The 19770-nt window shown below is 47.8% G+C and overlaps 1 pseudogene; it reads left to right on the forward strand.

Annotated features, from left to right (window-relative positions):
• Positions 1–15445, forward strand: part of LOC141022738 (uncharacterized) — a 67626-nt pseudogene extending 52181 nt beyond the window's left edge.
• The last annotated feature ends 4325 nt before the right edge of the window (positions 15446–19770 follow it).

Here is a 19770-nt window from a genome sequence, read left to right on the forward strand (position 1 = left end):
GCCTTGCATGGCAATAAAATTTCATGAAGACGTCGCTCCATGGTAGGCGCAAAGGCAGCCCCCTCCACCCATTTTGGATTGTAATCGAGAGGAAGATATCTGTTCTGAGGGGGGTTCAGAAGGAGAAGACCACTCCTATTTACCCCCTGAGGTCTTCGCTCTAACTTGGCATGCTGATGTTGGTTATATCATGCATATGGTGCCTTGCATTGCTTACTTTATACATCAAATATGTCATCTGCTTAGTTTAGACATGCTTTGTGTGAATGCCATATGTTTAGTTTATTCATCGTTTATGTGAATTATGCAATACCATCTTGTTTAGCCAGGCATCATATATGTGAATTTTGCAATGCCATCCTGCTTAGCCAGTCATCTTATATGTCAATTATATCATGCCATCCTTTTTTTCGTTACATATTACATTTGTCAAGAATGTTAGTACATTCGAGTACTCTTCATGTGCATCAGCCATTTGACCCAGTGATGGAAAATTCTGGAGTGAAAACAAGGTCTTCAAAGCACAGTATGCTATCTGACGAAGTGCATATCTCACTGGTTACGGATAGCTCCTCAGAGGAGGATTCAGAGACAGATGACCAGTCCTATCCCCCCCCTGCCGAGGTGTATGCTCTAACTTGGCAGGGTTATGTTGCTCATATCATGCGTATGGTGTCTTGCATTGCTATGTCATTTGATTAGTTTAGACATGCTTTGTGTGAATGCCCCTTGTTTAATGTCTAATTACCATATATGTGAATTATGCATTGCCATCTTGTTGCAAGACATTATATATGTGAATTATGCAATGCTATCTTGTTGCAAAGGCATTATATATGTGAATTATGCAATGCCATGCTGTTTAGCCAATCATCATGTATGTGAATTATATCATGCTATCATTTTTTGAATTACGTGTTCCATTTGTCGACAACGTTTGTATATTCAACTACTCTTCCTGTGCATCAGCCATTTGAAGCGGTGATGGAAGTATTTGGAATGAAAACAAGGTATTCGGTGCAGACAATGCTACCTGCTGAAGCAGACATCTTGCTGGTTACAGAGAGCTCCTCAGAGGAGGATTCAGAGACTGATGACCAGTCCTATTTCCTCCCTGAGGTCTATGCTCAAACTTGGCAGGGTTATATTACCCATGTCATGCATGTTGTCTTGCATTGCTTAGTTTTTACATCATATATGGATTGCCGTCTGTTTACTTGCTTACTATATAAATCATATATTTGAATTATATCATGCCATCATTTTTACATACACAACATCTATCTGAATTATGGCATAGCAACCCATTTAATAAAGACATCATATAGTTATATCATCTCATCCTGTTTAGTGTTTACAGTCATCATATTTTGAATTATGTCATTCTATCCGTGAATTATATCATGCTATCATGTTTCCATAGGCGGCATGTATGTGAATTATGGCATGCCAACCTATTTAATAAACACATTATATAGTTATATCATGTCATCCTGTTTACATAGTCATCATATTCTGAACTATGTCTTTCCATCTTTTTTAGTTAGCCATCATAATGTGAAATTGTGTCATGCTATCCTGTTTAGTTAGCCATCATATATGTGAAATTGTGTCATGCTATCCTGTTTGATGACAACATAAATGTGAATTATTTCATGCCCTCTGTTATTCCCCACTACCCATTGCACCTGTCTATCATACAATGTCTGTACATTCAATTACTTTTCTTGTTTATCAGACATTTGAATTGGAGAGGTTGATGGCAGTATCTAAGGGAGTAACAGCACGGTCTGCAGAAAAGATAGTGCTACCAGTTGATGCAGATAGAACCACGGTTGCTTGCCCAAGAACCAGCCCCACCACACGTAACCCAGACTCTCGCAGATTGTACCCCTGCCCAGTTGGACAGAGAACCAGCTACACCCCTTCTAACGCCAACCCCAGTAGATAGTAACCCAGTTCTAGTTGACACAGCACCATCTCCACCACACCGCACCCAAACACGAGCAGTTAGTAAGGGAACTGCAGTGCCCAAAGCATGAGGACCACCACTCTGAATCCCAACTCAATGCTTAAAGGAGAAGAATAATTGTTCTCAGGTCAGGTTATGTAGCTATGGTTCATACTCCTTTGCTCTTGCATCACTGTATTTACTCATACCAACTATTTTCAAATTTGAAGGATGGAATTGAAACTCCAATGGCGCAACATGTATGTTTTAAACCTGTTTCTTTAACTGGTTTGCTGTTGTAACTTGCTCTATGTTGATTTCAGTTTCAATTGAATAAACAGTTATGTTCTCATGTCATGCACATTACAAGTGTTGGTATTGCTCTATAGTTTCCCACACTTATATTCTGTGTCTTCTGCTTTGTCTTGAACAAATATTGTTTGAACTGTGTCTCTATCTTGATTTGGCAACAAAAACTAGAATGATATAGACCATAAAGTGACCATGGTACATAGATATATGTTTGTTTCATGCTGTTATCTTGTCCACTTTACTACTGAACTGGTTTACCAAAATGAGTTTCATATACAACATGGTAAACCTGTGATGTGTCTGCTTGTTTCTCTTTTAGAATGCGGACAAAATATTGGAGAACAGTACCCCGTTATGCAATGGTAAAGGAAGTAATGCAGTTAAGGTTCAAGATAGTGAGACATCCCTGTTGGTCTCCAAGAAAGCTGATAAAAACTATCTTGACGACAGTGAGAGAACCCAAAAGTCATGTCTTGATGTAGTGTTCGAGTTACTGGCCACTACTGCTGGCACAAGCTCTTCGAACTCACTGCCTGAATCAGTTCGTCTTCTTGAGTCTCAACTTCAAGTTGAAAGACATCTATCAGATGTGCTACGACAGGAAGTTGAAGGACTAAGGAAGTCCCTGCAGAATTCAGATGCATACTTTCTAGTGCAAGAGCAAGCGCTGGAGGATTTAAGCGGCAAACAGGAGAAAGTTAATAAGCTTGCTAAGCATCTTGCCAGCATTTGGGGTACCCAGGATATTGTTTCTTGAGCTCTACCAAAGTGGTTTCAGTTCTGGACTTGTTTTGCTGCGGCGTTTATTTGCACTGGTCGCCAACTTTGACAACCAGTGTATATGATATGCGGCTTTGTTCCCTATATTTGCACTGGTGGCGAACTTTGATGCCCAGTGGATGTAATATGTGTAATAGCCGTGATAGCCTAGCGTAAGTTGCTTGCTTATTTATTTCCTTGTTGTCTTGTTTATTTGTTTGCTTGTAGTGAGTGCAGTTCTTTTTCCGCGGTTTGCTAGTGGCCGCAATAACCTATTTTTTAAAACTAGGCCATAATAACCATGGGCTACATATTTACTATAGTTACCATGGGCCTCCTACGGGCCGTAGAAACAATGGGCCTTCTAAGGGTCGTAGAAACAATGGGCCTTCTACGGGTCATAGCATCAATGGGCCTTCTACGGGTCGTATGATCGATCGATCAAACATGGGCCAATAATAGACCGCATTATGGGCCGTAAATGGGCTAGATTTGGAATCTCCCATTCATGGGCCAACCATAACGGGCCATCATTAATCGGCCGTATTTGATGATGCTATGGAAACGGCCCAACAGATTAAAGGGCCACAAACGGGCCGATTGTAACCTCGAGCTGAATTTGGCCCGCAAGCAGGAAAGGCCAGTAACGGGCCATAAGTAACCGAATGCTGGAAATAAGCCCAAGAATAAACGGGCCCTGAGAAGGCCGAAACATAACACGGGTTGGAAATGGCCCAATGGAATAATGGGTCGTTAATGGGTATAAAGTGATACACTGTTCATTGCGGGCCAGATTCACCACGGGCCATTAATGGGCCAAGAGTTACAAATGACCTCGTATGGGCCAAAAGACATCATGGGCCATACATGGGCCGGAAGTTACAACGGGCTGGAATCATATTGGACAGCCCAGATGAAGCTACTAGGCTTAATTTCGATAGGCCGTAACGGGCCGTGAGTTAGCGGGCCGTAAATGGGCAATATACGAACAGGCCGTTAACATGCTTTCCATGGGCCAGCCCGTTACCTTTTGACCAAGTCAAACGGGCCGGCCTTTTCAACGGAATGGGCCTCTGTTGGGTCGTGCCATGTGTCGACCTATCATAGGTGCCTCATGTCCAATGAATGGATGACATCTGTCCCAACGGTGAGCCAACACGTGTTTCCTCCAGCCAATGACAATTTTACACGTCGAAAATCCTCATTGGTCCGGGCTGTTAACAGATTATCGGATCCAAAACCGGACCTGGTAGCTTAACGGCAAACCGTTAAGGTGGATGCCACGTGTCGGTCACCCTTGACGAAAGCACTTCTATGACGCGCGATTTATCGTCATGGAAGTGGACACTTCCATGATGATAATTTCGGTAATGTCATGGAACACTTGTACAACAGCACAGGTATGATTATCTTGATTCTATCATAAAATCATCATGGATGTACATGCATGACAGAAAACGCGAACTACTGTGACAAACACGTATCATCACGGAAGTGTATTTTTTTGTAGTGAGCGCACTATGCACTACCACTATGCGTGCCCTCATAACTTCCTTAATGAAGGGACGAGGCCCTGCGGTTATGCTCTTATCTCCTCCTCGCCAGTTCCCCTCCCCCCGAAGATACCAAGGCAGTTCATCACTTCTCCCATGGATTCGCCAGGCGGTTCTCCTCCTCGTCGGGGCTGGGAGACCTTGGACGACGATCCTCTAGGAGAAATCGCTTGCCGCTCCGACGTCCTCGCCGCTGCAAGACTTGATGCTTCCTACACCAACTATTTTAAGACGGTGTGTAAACAGGCTTGGTAAAAGGCCATGCTTGTTGGTCTTCCATGCGTTCTTGAGTGGAAGGTTATTCTACGGGACTATCCATCGAATAGTCCATCGCTACCTGGCCGTGGTTACGCGTTAACTCAGCTAGAGTTGCTGACGTTAAGAGGTAGTCGGATTTTGTCCGATGAGCAGGTCAGTCATGGAGTTTGATCATGTAGTGTATATTCTAAATATAGTACTTAGTTATTCCATCTCGTAATTTCTCTATTGCCCACCGTCTTATATGTAGGTCTGGGTTGGTGCGAACGGAAATTGGCTTGCATACCTCCGGCCGGATACCACCATCATTTTGCACAACATCCACAGCAGTGCGGCCGTTCCCGTAGACCCCTTCTCCACCATTGGGATCGGCCTTCCGGACTGGCTGGGCTTGAATATGTATGATGATGCCTACATGAGATTAAAGAATATAGCAATTGCGGACCCGCTGAAAAAGCGATGCAGCTACGATGATTACTATCTCATCGCGGTGTTCGACATAAGGATTGCCATCAATGCAAAAGGCCGTAATGGCAGAGGCTGGCACATGTTGGCCACGATAGATTTGTACCCCTACACGTTCGAAGACGTCGTGTGCCATGTAGGCCGCATCTTCGCGGTGACAAGCCAGGGGACTTCTTTCATCTGGTTGCCATCCTACGGTACTGGAGATTACAAACGGAATGCACAAACCATCATTTGCATCCCTAACGGTACTCCATTATTTTGTAGGGACTAGTCATCCCCCGATCAAAATAAGATCGCCGATCCTGGATTTGCATTTGCATCCGCGATTCGGTCTAACATAGAACCTTGTAGCTGACTTTGGCATATTGGGATCAACTATCTGAGCAGTCTTTACCCATGGTACCACTGATGTGCAACATGGTCACATGATCTACCACGATCGGACCATCACCATCTACCCAGGTATTCCATTTTCTCATTGTTGTGTTTTAGAGTAGTAGTACTTGTTAGTTCTTTTCTTTTCTTGACTAGGACATGTTTACTGTACTAGTACTACAATTTAGTATTAGATTTTTTTAACCCTCTCGCCTTTTCTTTCATTGTACTAGTAAGGAGTACTACTTACTAGTACTAGTACTTTTTACCTTGGAGGACGCATATAGCTAGCTAGGCCCTTGAAGACATGAACCCACTAGCTCCCACCATTTTTGTTTTTCCATATCAGACTATCTCATCCATGTAGCGAAGAGTTGCTATATATAATAAGCCGGTTATTTTACCTCATCTATACTGGAGTAGTACTACTTGCTGCACAATATTACTGACCGCCATATTTGAGAACAATATTATCATGCATGGACCTTGACCATGTACATCACCATGTGTCCGGATCTAAGATGCCGCGTGTACCAGATGAACGGTGCCGAGTTCGGCCCCTGTGATGCTATGTGGGTGTCGTGGGAAACCACGGCCACCTATGGGGCCATCGGCCCCTTTGTGGTTCGGCGGGGGGATGGGCATGTTGCACAAAGAGCAGAGAAGCCTAGCACAGCACAGCAGAGATCACACGGGAAATTTTTACCTAGGTTCGGGCCACGGTGAGGCGTAAAACCCTACTCCTGCTTTGGTGGATTATGGTGGAAAAATGCAGCGCTCTTGCCCGGCAGGGCTGCCTTAGGGTGAGAGAAACTACGTGCGTATGAGTGGTCGGGGATCCGAATCCCTTCTACGTATGATTGCCATGGGCCTCCTTTTGTAGATTAAGGGGCCACCACAGTGGAAAATAAGTCATTATGCACTGATATGATGGCAAACAGTGCTATCATACCTAATCCTGCAGACATATCGGGGTGCATTAAATTCACCGCTTAGTGTCATGTCACATCGTGCCCGGCAAGCCTTGCCGGGCTGTTTTGCCAGCTTCGCGCCTGCTTACTTGACACGTCTCAGGACAGGTGTCATTTGGAAGTGTTTTCCGTAGGAAGTGGCCGCCATGTGGCGAGGAGAAGCCACCTAATCACTCAGGAGCTTGACACCGCACTGATCGATGACTTGCATCGCTGTGAGGTGGAGCGGTGAAGCCTTTGGCGGGGCAGCCCGCCTTTTTCGTGCCTGGCAAGCCTGCCGGGGCGGCCTGGTGGCTTTTCTTCGGGGCGATCCTCGTCCTCGCCAGGCTCGCCTGCCGGGCAAGGGAGTTTTTTTCCCTTGGTGGCATCTTGTCTCTTTGTCCTAACTTGGCCTTCCTGATCTGCACTTTAAATCTCCGAATAGCTAATCTCTTGAACTTGGTCTGGTCTCGGATGTTGTAATCTTACTCTTGGGCCTATGCACAGTCTCGGCAACGAACCCAGGGTTTGTTGCGCCGGCAGGAGCCCCCAGGCCTGGCCTGAATGCACTGCCGGGGCGTCGTTGGGGTAGGTCCTAAGAAGTGCACAGGCGAGGGAGCTTCAGTTGCTTGTCCTTTGAGATCTTCTTTGCTTCTTCATTAATCTAAGCCCAAGTCAGTTTCTAGTTCTCCCGTGCATCGTGTAACTCCATCCATGGTGGAGGAGATAATGGGCCACAAACTGTGGACCTCAGGATGCGGGGGCGGAACCCGCCGCAAGAGGAGGAGGGAGGGGCGAGGTCGTGGCCGTCGTGGTGCCTGGAGCGAAGGAGGTCGCGGTGGTGCTCTGTGTCGGATTCAGGGCTCCATAGATCCAAAGGAGGTTCGAACTCTGGGGTGTGTGCAAAGAACTCAACCTCCCCAATCAACCAATTCGTCGCTCTCACGACCTAGATCGATGTATAGGAAAGGAAAGAGACACGGCAGTTTACCAAGGTTCGGGCCACCTTGCGGTGTAAAACCCTACTACTGCTTTGGGGTTGATTAGCCTCGCGAGGGGCTGAGGATGAACTAGTACAGAGGAAGAACAACCTCGGGAGGTCTGTTCTTGTGTGAGCTGGTGAGGGTTTGGATTCTGGATACTGGATCCCCTCCTATGGTGGTGGCTAAGCTATATTTATAGTGGCCTCGGTCCTCTTCCCCCCCAAACGAAGGCGGGAAGGGATCCCACAGTGGCCAAGTTTGAAGAGAGACAACTAGTACATCTTATCCTGACGAAAGGTGGTCTTCGCCTGCAAAGCTTCTGCTCGTGACGGCGTGGTGGGCTCGGCGATGACATCCGTCCTGCCATCCTGGCGGTCTTCATCTTGTTGCATGGGAATGGAAACCTTTGGCTGATTCCTCGGGACTCCATGCCTGCGCTTGCTGATACGTCCATTTTGCATCATGTTTTCTTACTATTATTTATGATGTTTTTATCAATAATAATGCTTTTTGGAGTAATTCTAATGCCTTTTCTCTCAAAATTTGCAAGGTACACACCAAGAGGGAGAATTCCGACAACTGGAAATCTGGACCTGGAAAAGCTACGTCACGCTACCTATTCTGCACAACTCCAAAAAAGCTAAAATTTCACGGAGATTTTTTATGGAATATTTAAGAATTTTTGGAGCAAATAATTACCAGAGGGGCCCCATCAGGTGGGCACAATCCACCTGGGCGCGCCAGGGAGCCCAGGCGCGCCCTGGTGAGTTGTGCTCACCCAGGCCCACCTCCGGTGCCCATCTTCTGGTATGTAGGTCATTTTGACCTAGAAAAAATAAGGAGAGGACTTTCGGGACGGAGCGCCGCCGTCTCGAGGCGGAACTTGGGCGTGAGCACTTTTTCCCTCCGGCGGAGCGATTCCGCTGGGGGAACTTCCCTCCCGGAGGCGGAAATCATCATCATCATCATCACCATCAACTCTCCCATCATGGGGAGGGCAATCTCCATCAACATCTTCAACAACACCATATCATCTCAAACCCTAGTTCATCTCTTGTGTTCAATCTTGTTACCGGAACTATAGATTGGTGCTTGTGGGTGACTAGTAGTGTTGATTACATCTTGTAGTTGATTACTATATGGTTTATTTGGTGGAAGATTATATGTTTAGATCCATTATGCTATTTAATACTCCTCTGATCATGAGCATGATTATCACTTGTGGGTAGTTACTTTTGTTCTTGAGGTCACGGGAGAAATCATGTTGCAAGTAATCATGTGAATGTGATATGTGTTTGATATTTTGATAGTATGCATGTTGTTATTCCCTTAGTGGTGTCATGTGAACGTCGACTACATGACACTTCACCATATTTCGGCCTAAGGGAATGCATTGTGGAGTAGCAATTAGATGATGGGTTGCGAGAGTGACAGAAGCTTAAACCCCTGTTTATGCGCTATTCCGTAAGGGACCGATTGGATCAAAAAGTTTAATGCTATGGTTAGAATTTATTCTTAATAATTTTCTCGTAGTTGAGGATGCTTGCGGGAGGGTTAATCATAAGCAGGAGGTTTGTTCAAGTAAGAACAACACCTAAGCACCGGTCCACCCACATATCAAATTATCAAAGTAGCGAACACGAATTAAACCAACATTGATGAAAGTGACTAGATGAAATTCCCGTGTACCCTCAAGAACGCTTTGCTTATCATAAGAGACCGTTTTGGCCTGTCCTTTGCCTCAAAAGGATTGGGCTAGCTTGCTGCACTTTTTTACTACTATCGTTACTTGCTCGTTACAAATTATCTTGCTATCAAACTACTCCGCTACTTACAATTTCAGCACTTGCACACATTGCCTTACTGAAAACTACTTGTCATTTCCTTCTGCTCATCATTGGGTTCGACACTCTTACATATCAAAAAGAGCTACAATTGATCCCCTATACTTGTGGGTCATCAATGCTATTTTCTGGCGCTGTCACTTGCTACTATGGAAAACAATCCTTTGAGGGGGTTGTTCGGGGTATCTTCACCTCGTACGGAACCACAATTAGCTACCACTCAACCTACTGCACCTACTGAAAATATTGAATATGAAATTCCTTCGAGTATGATAGAACAACTGCTAGCTAATCCTTATGCAGGAGATGGAACCGAACATCCTGATATGCACTTGATATATGTAGAACAAATTTGTGGATTGTTCAAGCTTGCAGGTTTGCCCGAGAATGAAGTTATGAAAAAGGTTTTCCCTTTATATTTTAAGGGAAAAGCATTAGCATGGTATAGGATATGCGACGATATTGGATCATGGAATTGTAATCGTTTGAAATTGGAGTTCCACCAAAAAAAATCCTATGCATCTAGTTCATCGTGATCGGAATTATATATATAATTTTTGGCCTCATGAAGGAGAAAGTATCGCTCTAGATTGGGGGAGGCTTAAGTCAATGTTATATTCATGCCCCAACCATGAGCTCTCAAGAGAAATTGTTGTCTACAATTTCTATGCTCGGCTTTCTCGTAATGATCAAACCATGCTTGATACTTCTTGTGTTGGTTCCTTTATGAAGAAGACTATTGAATTCCGGTGGGATCTTTTGGAAAGAATTAAATGCAACTCTGAAGATTGGGAACTCAACGAAGGTAAAGAGTCAGGTATTAAACTTAAGTATGATTGTGTTAATCTTTTATGGATACCGATGCTTTTCAAAAGTTTAGCACTAAATATGGACTTGACTCTGAGATAGTAGCCTCCTTTTGTGAATCATTTGCTACTCATGTTGAACTCCCTAAAGAGAAGTGGTTTAAATATCACCCACCTATTAAAGAAGAAATCAAAGAAGGTACCAGTTAAAGAAGAAACTATACTATATAATGTTTATCCAGTTGTCCCTTCTGCTTATATTGAGAAACCACCTTTTCCTGTTAGGATAAAGGAACATGCTAAAGTTTCAATTGTGGTTAACAAAAGCTATATTATAACACCTAAACCTGATGAACAAATGAAAGTAGAACCTAGCATTGCTATGGTGAAAGATCTCTTGGAAGAAGATATGGATGGGCATGTAATTTACTTCTTTAAAGAAGCTGCTAGAATTACCAAACCTGATAAAAGGGATAAACATAGACCTGTTGTTGGCATGTTTGTCATCTTAGTTAAAATAGGAGATCACTGTTATCATGGTTTATGTGACATAGGTGCTAGTGTGAGTGCTATTCCTTACACCTTATATCAAGAAATTATGAATGACATAACACCCACAGAGATAGAAGAAATAGATGTTACTATTAAACTTGCTAATAGATACGCCATATAACCAATTAGGATTGTTAGAGATGTTGAAGTCTTCTGTGGGAAAATAAAATACCCTACTGATTTCCTTGTTCTTGGTTCCCCACAAGATGACTTATGTCCCATTATTTCTGGTATACCTTTCTTGAACACTGTTAATGCTAGAATAGATTGTGAGAAACAAACTGTCAGTGTTAGCTTTGGTAATGAGTCTCATGAGTTTAATTTTTCCAAGTTTAGTAGAAAGCTTCATGAAAAAGAATTGCCTAGTAAGGATTAATTAATTGGTCTTGCTTCTATTGCTGTACCACCTACTGATCCTTTAGAAAAATATTTGCTAGACCATGAAAATGATTTACATATGCATGAAAGAAATGAAATAGATACGATTTTCTTTGAACAACGTCCTCTACTTAAACACAATTTGCCTATTGAAACTCTAGGAGGTCCACCTCCACCTAAAGGCGATCCTGTGTTTGAATTAAAACAATTGCCAGACACTTTGAAATATGCTTATCTTGATGAAAAGAAGATATATCCTATTATTATTAGTGCTAACCTTTCAGAACATGAAGAAGAAAGATTATTGAAAGTTCTAAGGAAGCACCAAGCTGCTATTGGATATACTCTTGATGATCTAAAGGGCATTAGTACCACTCTATGCTAGCACAAAATTAATATGGAACCTGATGCTAAACCCGTTGTTGATCATCAACGAAGGTTAAATCCGAAGATGAAAGAAGTGGTAAGAACGGAAATATTAAAACTTCTAGAAGCAGGTATAATCTATCCCATAGCTGATAGTGGATGGGTAAGTCTTGTTCATTGTGTCCCTAAGAAAGGAGGTATAACTGTTGTTCCTAATGGTAAGAATGAACTTATTCCACAAAGAATTGTTACAGGCTATAGGATGGTGATTGATTTTAGAAAATTAAACAAAGCAACTAGAAAAGATCATTACCCTTTGCCTTTTATTAATCAAATGCTTGAAATATTATCTAAGCACACACACTTTTGCTTCCTTGATGGATATTCTGGTTTTTCATAAATACCTGTTTCTCAACCTAATCAAGAAAAGACCACTTTTACTTGTCCTTTTGGAACCTATGATTATAGACGTATGCCTTTTGGTTTATGTAATGCACCTGATACCTTTCAAAGATGAATGACTGCTATATTCTCTGATTTTTGTGAAAAGATTGTTGAGGTTTTCATGGTTGACTTTTCTGTTTACGGGAAGTCTTTTGATGATTGTTTAAGCAATCTTGATCGAGTTTTGCAGAGATGTGAACAAACAAATCTTGTCTTGAATTGGGATAAGTGCCACTTTATGGTTAATGAAGGCATTGTCTTGGGTCATAAAATTTCTGAAAGAGGTATTGAAGTGGACAAAGCTAAGGTTGATGCAATTGGGAAAATGCCATGTCCTAAATATATAAAAGGTATTCGTAGTTTCCTAGGGCATGCTGGATTCTATAGGAGATTTATTAAAGACCTTTCTAAAATATCTAGGCCTCTCACTAGTCTTTTGCAAAAGGATATTCATTTTGTTTTCGATGATGATTGTTTAGAAGCCTTTGAAACACTCAAGAAAGCCTAAATTTCTGCACCTATTTTTCAACCACCTGATTGGAACTTGCCTTTTGAAATTATGTGTGATGCTAGTGATTATGCTGTTGGTCTTGTTCTAGGACAAAGAGTTGATAAGAAATTGAATGTTATTCGTTATGCTAGTAAAACTCTAGACAGTGCTCAAAGAAATTATGGTACTACTGAAAAAGAATTCTTAGCAGTGGTGTTTGCTTGTGATAAATTTAGACCTTATATTGTTGACTCCAAAGTAACTGTTCACACAGACCATGCTGCTATTAAATATCTTATGGAAAAGAAATATGCTAAACCTAGACTTATTCGTTGGGTTCTCTTGTTACCAGAATTTGATTTACATATCATTGATAAAAAAGGAGCTGAGAACCCCGTAGCTGATAATTTATCTAGGCTTGAAAATGTGCTTGATGACCCACTTCCTATTGATGATAGTTTTCCTGATGAGCAGTTAGCTGCAATAAATGTTTCTCATAGTACTCCTTGGTATGTTGACTATGCTAATTACATTGTTGCTAAATATTTGCCACCTGCTTTACATACCAACAAAAGAAAAAATTCTTCTATGATTTAAGACATTACTTTTGGGATGACCCACATCTTTATAAAGGAGTAGATGGTATTATTAGATGTTGTGTACCTGAGCATGAACAGGGACAAATCCTACGGAAATGTCACTCCGAAGCTTATGGAGGGCATCATGCTGGAGATAGAACTGCTCATAAGGTATTGCAGTCTGGATTTTATTGGCCTACTCTCTTCAAGGATGCCCGTCAATACGTCTCATCTTGTGATGAATGTCAAAGAATAGGTGTCGGATTTCGGGATCCAACAACCCGTGAGAGGTTCGAACACTGGGGTGCGTGCGGAGATCTCAACCTGCCCAGCCAGCCTACTCGCGATCCTCCCTAGCCTAGCGCGAAGAGCTCACAGAGACACAAAGACATAGAGATTTATACTAGTTCGGGCCACCGTTGTGGTGTAATACCCTACTCTAGTGTGGTGTGGTGGATTGCCTCGAGGGGCTATGGATGAACTAGTACAGGGACGAACAAGCCTCAGGAGGTGAGGTGTTCTTGAGCTAGTGTGTTGCTTTGGAAGGAATCGATCCTCCTCTATGGTGGTGGCTAAGCCCTATATATAGTGCCTTGGCCCTCCTCCCAAATATGAGCGGGAAGGGATTCCACAATGGCGGGATTTGAAAGGGGACAAGCAGTACAGTCTATCCTTACAAAAGTAGTCTTCGCCTGCGAAAAGCCTCTGGCCGTGACGCTGCGGTGGGCTCGGTGATGACCTCCGTCCTGCCGTCCTGGCGGTCTTGGTCTTGTTGCACCAGAATGGAAACCTTTGGCTGATTCCCCGGGACTCCGCGCCTGTGGCTTGCCTTCCTTGCACCGAAGAGGAAACCTGCGCTCTGCGCCCGCCAGGCCTTGGTCATCATGGCTCACGTCAGCTGAACCTCATGAGGTAGCTGCATAGATCTCTCTGCCCCTTAGGAGCCGTCCTAAGGAGGCCAATTCCTTCGGGGGTCTCAGCGTCATCCGCCTCACGAGGCTTGGCCCCTCGTGAGGGTCTTGCTGCGTTGTTGTTGAAGCTAGGCCGTACTAGGCCGTTGATGGAGCCACATGGTGGGCCGCAGGCAGGCAGGACTAGAAACCCCCAAGTCCAGGACGCCGACAGTAGCCCCCAGGCCCAAGGCGCGCTCAGACTTGGCTTCCAGGCGAAGCCAAGGGGCAAGGGCGGAGCATCGCGGTCCCTAACAGCCTGCGGCCCAGAAGACACGTGGCGGTTGATGGGACGTGGGCGTCTCCACTTCCCCACGCCACCTTGATATCCGGTAGACCCAGCAGCCGCCCGCTGTCAAAGAAACTCGCCCTTCGTGGTGTACCGTGCCCAGCTCTTGTTTCTTCCTCCCCAATCGCGCCGCCGCATCTGTAGATCTGGTGCCGGCGCCTGCTCTCTCCTAGGATTCGCCATGGCTCCCAAGCCAAGGAGGAAGAAGGTGAAGTCACGCGCGCCGGCAGGTCCCCCTTCACCGGCCTTGGAGCCTGCCCTCGAGCAGTCGACGGTGATCAACAAGGAAGGGATGGACAAGGTTCGCCATGCGCTCGCCCCGTGTCTTGGCAGACCAGGGAGATGAGCGCCACCAAGATTCCCATCCATCTTCATGCTCTTCTTGCTGGGTTGATTCCTCCCTTCTCCCCCTTCTTCAACATCGTGATGTTGCATTACCAGATCCATCTGCTGCATCTGGATCCCCGCTCCGTCATCCTCCTTGTCGTCTTTGACTTCCTCTGCGAGGCCATGGTGGGTATCATTCCCGCTGTGGCCTTGTTTCGGCATTTCTTCATGCTCCGGCTGGTGGACGCTCGCCAACGCTCCGTGTGCGCGACCTTCGAAGCTGTGGCCGCGACCGCTGGCTCGGGGATCGACTTCGACCTCTCGCCCATCGAGGAGGGATTCCGTAAGCAGTGGCTTCTGATGGATGACCGCACGTTCAGCTCCCTGCTCACGATTCTTGGGTCGCCGGCTTTGCCAAGCTTAGGCTGGTGCCATGCGAAACTCACTGACCGGCGCCTCGCTTTTGTCTGGAAGAGGTTGGCAAGGCTCCAGGAACTGGGGGTGACGGCACCAATGGTGGTGATGGAATTTGTGAAGCAGCGCCTTGCTCCCCTCCGATGTGGGACTTCACCAGCGCCGGGGACCCGATGAGGCTGCAGGAGCCGTCGCTTGCTGCTGATACCCCGAGCGTGGTGCTCAAGCTCCTGACTGGCGAGTCCGAGCCTCCTGACCTCCAGGGGGGCTGCCTCCTTTATCTGTGCTCAAATAATGAGATCTTCGCGAGGCAAATGCCCCTGTTTGATGAGTGGGGTTGCTTCCCCAGGGCATTGAGGGACCCCGTGAGAATCCAATCTTCGTGGCTCCTCTCCTGATCGACCCTGCTGCGCGTGCCCCAAGTGTGGAGGCAGGGGGACGCGTGCTCCATCAGCCGGCGAGAACTCCTCTGGAGGCTCGGCCTTATTAGAGGCTCAGGAGCCTCAAGCTTCTGGGGTCCCGGCAGGGGCCGCTGTGGAGCCTGCGCGACCCCAGGCTCTAGAGGCAGGGGCCTCTGACGCCCCGGCCGGTGGCTCCAGAGCTGCTGCTGGCGACGAGAAGCCCACCAATGGCTTCGGGGCCGTGAGCCAGGAGGCCACGCCGGGCGCCCCTGCCCTCGGGACCTCTGCTCCAGGTATCACACCGGGCGCTCCCCCTCCTGAGGATCACCCGCCGGGGCCAGGTCGGCGCCGCCTATGCCTTGAGTCGCTCCTGAAGAGGAAAAGGTCGCCGTGCCGCGATGATGGCACCCGCCGGCCACTAAAGCCGAGGAGATATGTGGCCGCCGATGAGTAAGCACCTTCACTCCTGATCTCCGAGTGTACTGCGTTTTCTCATGGCTGGGGTTTTGCTGGATCTTCATGAAGAGCAAACCTCGGGAGGCGGAGCCTCCCACAAGCCCCAGCGCGGCGCGGGCGTGCATCCCCCAGCGCCCTGAGCCTGCATAGGGTATGAGCCCGGCTCCCTCCAGCCCGACACCGCGAGGGTGCACCGGAACCGGGCCCCCTGTTCCCTCTCCCCGCGATTCTGTCTGCGAGGTGAAGGGTGCGCAGGTGATCCTCCCTCTCGTCCTTGCCGGCAAGGGCGTCCTCCGGGCAGCCTTCGTCTTCAAGCCACGGGGCCCTGCCAGCCAGCCCCCAGCCGGCGACTGGCGGAGCCCCCGGCGCCTCCCAAGCGACCTCTAGAGCAGGTGAAGGTCTTGGCGACGGGCTCGCGCTTGCTCGTGGGCGCAGCGCGGTGCGCTTCGGGTTCTTTGGTGAGGCGATGCGCACGATGATCCATCTATGTGGGGAGCTCGCCAATGTGGACACCAGGCTTGAAGTAGAAAACCGCCGCTTGGAGGGCGAATGGCAGGGGCTGAAGGTGGCCATCAACCTTGGGAAGCTTCAGCGTGACGAGGCTGAAGCGTGCGTGGAGGCCTCACTCGCGACTTCTTGAGAAGCTTGCGCTCGTGCCATGGAAGAGGCCGAAGCAGCCAACCGCCGTCGCGAGGCGGCTGAGGAGCGGGAGTAGGATCTTCTGTCTTTGAGTGATGCCCTGCTGCGCGAAATCGAGGAGCGTCTTGCCCTACTGGCCTCCTCGCCAGGTGAGGTGGCCCTTGCCGAGGCGGAGCTCCTAAGGCGCCATGAGGACCTGACACTAGAGGCCGTGGTCCATGGCTTGGCGCTGGACAGGCTAGTGGTGAGGGAGAGACAGGTCGCCGCGGCTGAGGATGCTGTCGCCGCCCGAGAAGCTCAGGTCCAGGTGGAGGTGGAGGAGAAGGTGGCGAAGGCACGTGCTGAACTGGCCGAGGGGCACCGCCTGGACCTGGAGCTGCTCAAGGCTGAGTTTGAGGGCCGGACCTCCATCCTAAGGACCGAGCTGCAGGCGGTGAAGCAGCGCGAGGGCGCTGCCCGGGCGGCCCTGGCTTCTTCTGAATCTGCCCTGGATTCTGCTCGCGCCGAGATGTCCTCTCTTCGGAAGCAGGCTGAGGACGCCGCCTCCCTCCTGGAGAAGGCTTCGAGTGAGAAGTGCCGCCGCCAGGCGCTGGAGCGCAAACATGGCCCTATGCTCCAGGGTCTGCTTATCAGAGATAACAACGCCTTGGGTGCCATTTGTGACAAGAGCGCGCCCCACCCGCACGAGAGCAATTATGCCAGCCATCTCCGCTTCTTCACCGATGTCGTGACCCGCTTGGAGGATCAGGCAGCAAAAGCCCGCCAGCTCATTGAGGAGAGGAGCCGGGGCCTCCTTGGGAACGCGCGCTCTCGCGCATCTTCAGCAACCTCCTAAACCTCGACTCCCACTTCGACTTCAGCACCGTGCTAGCCCCCGTGCCCGCAGCCACCCAAGACAAGCTTGCCAAGTGGGTGGGCGATCATGTGGATGCTCTGGTGAGGGAGCTGACTCCTGAGGACGACACGAACGTGCTCGCAACCGAAGGAGCTGGCGCGGGTGGAGACGACGAGGAGGGCGGCAGCTTCAGCACAAGTAGCGTGGATGGGAGTGGCGAGGAAGGCGCATCCATTTAGGCATGTATTTCTTTTGCTTTGACCTGTACAAAGAAAACTCGAACGTATCGGCCCCTTATGATATATGAGATTGTTGAATGCTTTTGAAGTAGCGCCCGGAGGGGGGCCTAGCAGGGTTGCGGGCCGATGAACGGGATAGTTGTTTTTGACTTATCTTGGGTTTCGTGGGTCCTGAGTGAGGCCTGATGCCGTGGCAGTGCCCCTTCTCCTGAGGCGAGCCTGCAGCTAGCTCGCGAGGCCCTGCGCCTCTTGAGGGGCCTGCTGGCCTGCCGTAGAGTGCCTCGTGAGGAGCCAACTGCCAGATTGTGGCAAGGTGGGTGCGCGGGGCGGCTGCATGTCGGGACCCCGATTCTAAGTCACACTGATCTAGCATGTAACACCTCATATCACTTTGCGGCCTCACGCACGGTATTCCCACGGGTGTCGCCTTACCAGGCCCGGGACCGTTTGCACCTTTTGGCTCACGTATATGATAGTGTCGCTAGCATCCATATGACAGAGAACCCGGGGCGACATGACTAGTCGTGAACCCAAAGTGGCACTAACTTACGGGGACAGGCATACATGAAACAACATCGAGCATGTCGGTCAGCAGCGTGTGAATCCGGGCTGTAGCAACTAGGCTAACAGGACTCCGGGAACCCGGGCTGTAGTAGGCTAGCAGGACTCCGGATGTCACCGCGTGACATTTCCCCGAAGGGACAGACACAGGAACGAAGTGTATCACATGCCGACCAGTCTAAGTGTTCCGGAGCAGTAGTGCTGGGCTAGCAGGACACCGGTAAACCGGGCTATAGCGGACTACCAAGGCTCAGTGGAAGCACTAGACTACATTTCCCCATAAGAGAGGCTACCAAGGATAAACAACTAGATTGTCAGATCCCACACATACCAAGCATTTCAAAATCATACACACAATATGCTCGATATGTGCAAATACAACATGGCATCACAACAAGACTCTACGACTCAGAGTATTTATTCAATAGGCTCCGAGGAGCCAGGTATTACAAACATAGGTCTCATGACCCAACATACAGAGCATACAAGCAACAAGCACATGCAGAAGCTTAACTTGTCTGAGTACAGACAACTACAAATGGAAAAGGCTGAGAAGCCTGACTATCTACAAGACCCTCCCAAGGGTACAAGATCGTAGCTGAGGTAACAAGCTAAACGTTGAAGTCCACGCGGAACTACTAGCGAGACTGATGTCTCTCTGCAAAAACATAAAATAGGCAAATGTGAGTACAAATGTACCCAGCAAGACTTACATCAGAACTAGCTACATATGCATCGGTATCAACAAAGGGGTGGTGGAGTTTAACTGCAGCAAGCCAGCTTTGACTCGGTGGCTATCCTAAACTACGACTGCTAGTAACTCTTTTGAGGTGGCGCACACGAGTCCACATATTCACCATATCAATACACCACTATGGATCCGCTCCCGTCTCCCTATGAGAAGGCCATCCATAGCACTCACACTATCTTGCGCATTTTAGAGTATCCACTTCAAGTTATCTATGAACTGTACACGCAACCCAGAAGTCCTTTACCGCGGACACGGCTATTCGAATAGATAACGTTAACCCTGCAGGGGTGTACTTCTTCACACACGCTCTCACCACTTATCGCCGTTTACACGACATGTACTCGGCAACCTTCAAGCGGAAGCCCAGCGAGGGTGTCGGCCACGACCAGACTAACCACACAAGTCTCTCGTCTAGGTTTATCGCCTATTCGGGTTCCATCCGCAAGGAGATCCGGCCGGGGTGTCGCTCACGGCCCCAAACAATGTGAGCAGGGTTCCCAAGCCCACCATCCGGGTGCCACTTGGTACACCGTGCCACTATGCCTAGTCTGTCCCAAGCCCACCTGTACCGGGTGCCACTTGGTAGACTACTAACACTACCTACAAACACCAGAAACTAGTTGCAACTCCTAGACAGAGATCAGGTTGATTAATAAGTCGAGAGAGCTTGGAGCGCCCGGAGCCCAATGTGTGGTAGTAACTATTCATGGATCATAAACACAGAACTCAGTTCCTGAGGATGGCTGCAATGAGACAACCCACCATGTACTCCTACATGGCCTCTCACCGCTACCTTTACCAAATCGTGTTCACACACTTAGCTCTCAACAGTAGGACATGT

Source organism: Aegilops tauschii, chromosome 5 (assembly GCF_002575655.3).
Source record: "Aegilops tauschii subsp. strangulata cultivar AL8/78 chromosome 5, Aet v6.0, whole genome shotgun sequence".
Lineage (NCBI taxonomy): Eukaryota > Viridiplantae > Streptophyta > Magnoliopsida > Poales > Poaceae > Aegilops > Aegilops tauschii.